This window comes from Chiloscyllium plagiosum, chromosome 2, assembly GCF_004010195.1.
Source record: "Chiloscyllium plagiosum isolate BGI_BamShark_2017 chromosome 2, ASM401019v2, whole genome shotgun sequence".
Classification (NCBI taxonomy): domain Eukaryota; kingdom Metazoa; phylum Chordata; class Chondrichthyes; order Orectolobiformes; family Hemiscylliidae; genus Chiloscyllium; species Chiloscyllium plagiosum.
The window spans coordinates 141,881,467-141,887,182 of NC_057711.1; positions in this window are offsets into that span (position 1 = coordinate 141,881,467).

The following is a 5,716-nucleotide window of genomic DNA, read 5'->3' on the forward strand; positions in this document are numbered from 1 at the left end:
TGGTGTGGAGTGGGCCAAAGGCATGAGCAGTGTGGAGTGGGTCAGAGGCATGAATGGTGTGGAGTGGGCCAGAGGCATGAGCAGTGTGGAGTGGGCCAGAGGCATGATTGGTGTGGAGTGGGCCAGTGGCATGAGTGGTGTGGAGTGGGCTGGAGGCATGAGCAGTGTGGAGTGGGCCAGAGGCAAGAATGGTGTGGAGTGGGCCAGATGCATGAGCAGAGTGGAGTGGGCCAGAGGCATGAGCAGAGTGGAGTGGGCCAGAGGCATGAATGGTGTGGAGTGGGCCAGAGGCATGAGCTATGTGGAGTGGGCCAGAAGCATGAGTGGTGTGGAGTGGGCCAGAGGCATGAATGGTGTGGAGTGGGCCACAGGCATGGGCAGAGTGGAGTGGGCCAGAGGCATGAATGGTGTGGAGTGGGCCAGAGGCATGAGCAGTGTGGAGTGGGCCAGAGGCATGAGTGGTGTGGAGTGGGCCAGAGGCATGAATGGTGTGGAGTGGGCCAGAGGCATGAGCAGTGTGGAGTGGCTAGAGGTATGAATGGTGTGGAATGGACCAGAGGCATGAGCAGTGTGGAGTGGCTAGAGGTATGAATGGTGTGGAGTGGACCAGAGGCATGAGCAGTGTGGAGTGGGTCAGAGGCATGAATGGTGTGGTGTGGGCCAGAGGCATGAATGGTGTGGTGTGGGCCAGAGGCATGAATGGTGTGGAGTGGGCCAGAGGAATGAGCAGTGTGGAGTGGGCCAGAGGCATGAATGGTGTGGCGTGGGCCAGAGGCATGAATGGTGTGGAGTGGGCCAGAGGCATGAGCAGTATGGAGTGGGCCAGAGGCATGAGCAGTGTGGAGTGGGCCAGAGGCATGAGCAGTGTGGGGTGGGCCAGAGGCATGAATGGTGCGGAGTGGGCCAGAGGCATGAGCAGTGTGTGGTGGGCCAGAGGCATGAGCAGTGCGGAATGGGCCAGAGGCATGAATGGTGTGGAGTGGGCCAGAGGTATGAATGGTGTGGAGTGGGCCAGAGGCATGAGCAGAGTGGAGTGGGCCAGAGGCATGAGCGGTGTGGAGTGGGCCAGAGGCATGAGTGGTGTGGAGTGGGCCAGAGGGTAGACCAGTGTGGAGTGGGCCAGAGGCATGAATGGTGTGGAGTGGGCCAGAGGCATGAGCAGAGTGGAGTGGGCTAGAGGCATGAGCAGAGTGGAGTGGGCCAGAGGCATGAGTGGTGTGGTGTAGGCCAGAGGCATGAGCAGTGTCGGATGGGCCAGAGGCATGAGCAGTGTGGAGTGGGCCAGAGGCATGAATGGTGTGGAGTTGGCCAGAGGCATGAGCAGAGTGGAGTATGCCAGAGGCGTGAGTGGTGTGGTGTGGGCCAGAGGCATGAGCAGTGTGGAGTGGGCTGGAAGCATGAGTGGTGTGGAGTGGGTTGGAGGCATGGAGCAGTGGTGGACAGTTTAGATTAGATTAGAATACTTACAGTGTGGAAACAGGCCCGTCAGGCCAACAAGTCCACATCGACCCGCCGAAGTGCAACCCACCCAAAGCCATTCCCCTACATTTACCCCTTCACCTAATACTATGGGCAATTTAGCCTGGCCAATTCACCTAACTTGCACATTTTTGGATTGTGGGAGGAAACCAGAGCACCCGGTGAAAACCCACACAGACACAGGGAGAATGTGCAAACTCCACACCGAGAGTCACCTGAGGTGGGAATTGAACCCAGGTCTCTGGTGCTGTGAGGCAGCAGTGCTAACCACTGGACAGTTGTTGGACTGGGGTCTGGTACAGGTGGTCAGCAGCTTCCAAGGTTGGTCAGACCACATTTGGAAGGTCCTGTGCTGATTACTGCAATGTAATGTCTATCTGTAATCTTTTTATCTGACTGTAATGTTCATCCTTATAACAATTTTTGTAATTTATACTATGAATTATGGAAATGCAACTTTTTTTCTTTTTTACTCCTCTTTTTGAATCTAAGAGTTGTACCTAGGTACATCGTACCTAAGATGGTGCCATGAGAGGCGACATTGTTAACCTTTCACTGTACTCCTGTACTTCTGTACTTGAATACATATGACAATAAAACCTAATTCTAATTCACTGGGTCAAAATCCTTCACTAACACTGTGAATGCATGTATGCCACAAAGACTGCAGCACTTCAGGAAGACAGTTCACCACAATCTTCCTAAGGGCAATCATGGATGAGCAATAATTGCTGACACGGCCAGAGATGCCCTTAGTGAACAAATTAACTGGGAATAAAGATCTCTTATTACAACAAAGAAAATCTTAATACAGTAAATGCTTTCATCTGTTGCATTTGAAAGTGAAATTTCTATTTCTGATGTTAAATCTTTACAATTCAAAGTTATTTTTGGCATTAAGCACTCAGAGGGTAAACTACAACAATGTAAAGTGAAAAATGGCAATAACAAATAGGTAATATATCAAAGGGGTAAAATTATAATACAGCAAAAGAGTAAAATTAGAACAACACCAACTCCTATTTATGTAGTCCCTTTAACTAATAAAATGTACTTTACAGGATAAGACAGAATAAAATATAATACTGAACATGTAAGGAGATATTAGTACACATGACTAAAGGATTTGGTGTACCAGGTGGGTTTTAACAACTATCTAACTGAAAGTAAGGGGCACATACATTGAAGTGCATGCTGTAATATGTATAAAGTTTGAAGGTGTTCTGTAACCTACTAGAGTGAACTTTATCCTTCAATGTTAAGGCTTACTTCCCATATATGAGTTTGAAATAAATGGTTGTCACCTGTTTTCCTGAAGTCCTTTTATCAGTTTGTTGATTCGCCCCCACAACAAGATTGATAGGATTTTGGTTTGAGTTAGGACATGAACTACAGAGTTTTGAATGATCCCAAGTTCATGGAGGGTTGAACATGAAGGCTGACCGATGGGGTATTTGAATAGTCAAGTTGAGAGAAAACAAGAATATGGATGAGGGATTCAGCAACAAGTGAACTGAAACAATGGTGAATGTGAACAATGTTATGGAAGTGAGAATAGAGAGAGTTGGTGATGGCATGAATATGCGTTTGGAAGATTGTCTTGTTGGGGGCAAAATCACCAGTCTCGGATTCAGAATCGGGATTCAGCGGCAGAGTTTATTGTACAAAGAAACTGGAGCTCTGGGGAGAGGGAGAAACATCTGCCAGCACGGTTGTCAGCTGCGACCCTTCTCTCACCCTTGGAGTACATATCACGATATTCTATACAATTCACGGTACAATGGTCCAGATATCGCGTCTTTGTATGCGCAGCATGGTTTGTTTACAGAAAACATTACAGCTCTGATGAAGGACTTTTGCACAAAACGTCAATTTCCTGCTCCTCGGATGCTGCCTGACCTGCTGTGCTTTTCCAGCGCCGCTCTGATCTGGACATTACAGGATCATTGTCAGTTTCAGCAGTTACAAGCAGTCTCAGGTAATTAACATTTCTATTGAAGGTGGTGGCTGGACTCGGACACTTCGGCAGGCAGTGAGATGTTACTGATGTGTATTCTGTCTCCCACTTGCCTTAAACTAATTATCTATGTTCTGTGTCTATTGTGCTGGTATCCTGTTGGCCTCAGGCAGTATCTGTGTATGCTTCGCTGTACTTTTCCATGTACAGTAACGGCTCAGCGGTCATCTTGTGTGCTAAGTGACCAACTTGTGGCTCAGTGGCTATCTTGTGTCTATGTGTCTCCGTGTCAGCAAGCCCCGTGTCAACTCCCACTTCAGTTGCAAGGTTCAATTCAAAATAGCTTCAGTCTTGTCAATATTTAATTGAAGAAAATTACTGATCATTCAATACTGGGTGTCAGATAAGCAGAATGAAAATGTAGAGACTTTGGAGTTGAGAGAGGTGGTGCTGAGGCAGAGCTTGGCGTTAACAGTAGATAACTTACATAAGAACATAATGAATAGGAGCAGGAGCAGGCTATCTGGCCCGTCAAGCCTGCTCTGTCATTCAGTAAGATTTGGCTTTTTGTGGACTCAGCTCCTCTTAACCACCCACTTACAATAACACTTAATCTTTTTAGAATATCACCATGCGGCTATATATAAACAAGAAATATGAGGAGTCTTAAGGAGAAATCCTTGAGGGCCACACCAGAGGAAATGGGACTGGGGAGAAAAAACATTGTGGTGGTTCTCTCACTGTAATTCATCAGATGAGAATGGACTAGGCGAGAGCTGTCCCACCCAGTTGTATGTTGGTGGGGATGTTGCAGGAGGATGGTGTAATGTGGCAAAGGCTGCAGACTTTTTTTAATTTCAAAAATATACTTTATTCATAAAATATTTTGATGATCTGTACAATTGGTCATGTCATACATACGTAAACACTCCATTTCTTTGCATACAGAGATCGGAGTTAATCATTTGTATATACAGATCTATACGTTTACCAATCATATATCTAGCTGAGGTGTCAGCAGAGCCCACTTACTGCGTGGGCCTCCTGTTCTTTGGCAGGCAGACATTACACGGTGGTCTTTCCCCACCGCGCCTTGGTGGCTGCTGCCCCAAGCTTCAGCGTGTCCCTCAACATGTAGTCCCGGACCTTGGAATGTGCCAGTCCGCAACACTCAGTCGGGGTCAGCTCCTTTAGCTGGAAGATCAACTGGTTTCGGACAGACCAAAGAGCGTCTTTCACCGAGTTGATGATCCTCCAGGCACAGTTGATGTTCGTCTCGGTGTGCGTCCCGGGGAACAGACCGTAGAACACGGAGTCCCGCGTCACGGAGCTGTTCAGGACGAACCTCGAGAAACATCACTGCATTTGTGTCCAGACTTCCTTTGCGTAGGCACATTCCAGAAGGGGGTGTGTGACAGTCTCGTCCCCTCCGCAGCCACTTCGAGGGCAGCGTGCAGTGTGGCAGAGAGTCAGGGCCTGCATAAAGGATCTCACAGGCAGAGTCCTTCTCACCACCAGCCATGCCTTGGTGCTTGTTGGAAAGTTCTGGCAATGAGGCATTCTGACAAATGATTTTGACAGTCTGCCCAGGGAATTGCTCGATGGGATCCGTCCTGTCCTTTTCCCGAAGAGTCTCAAGGACACTACATGCTGACCACTTTCTAATGGACTTGTGATCAAAGGTGTTTTTCTTCATAAATTTCTCGAAGAAGGACAGATGATACGGAACGGTCCAACTACTTGGAGCATTCCGTGGCAGCGAGGCCAAGCCAAGCCCATCCTTCGTAACACCGGGGACAGGTAGAACCTCAGTACGTAGTGACACTTTATGTTTGTGTACCGGGGATCCAAGCACAACTTGATGCAGCCACACACAAATTGGCCATCAGGGTGAGGGTGGCATTGGGTGTGTTTTTTCCCCCGTTGCCCAGGTCTTTATACATCGAGTCCCTTTGGACCCTGGCCATCTTTGATCTCCAATGGAAGATGGCCCGGGTGACTGCGACGGCACAGGTCCTGGGAATGCAGGCTGAGTTGGAAGAGAAGCTATCCTTCCTTTTCCATCACAGATGACATCCAGTGTGACTCTGACAAAGATAAACTTTCCTTCTTCTTTGTCAGAGTCACACTGGATGTCATCTGTGATTTTGATCAGAGCTGTTTCATTACTATGGCAGGATAGAAATTTGATTGAAAAGATTCAACCATGCAGTCTCAGATGAGTTGTGCATTTATTATTGGGAGGGGGAGGGGGAGGACAGGGAGGAGGGAGAGGGGGTG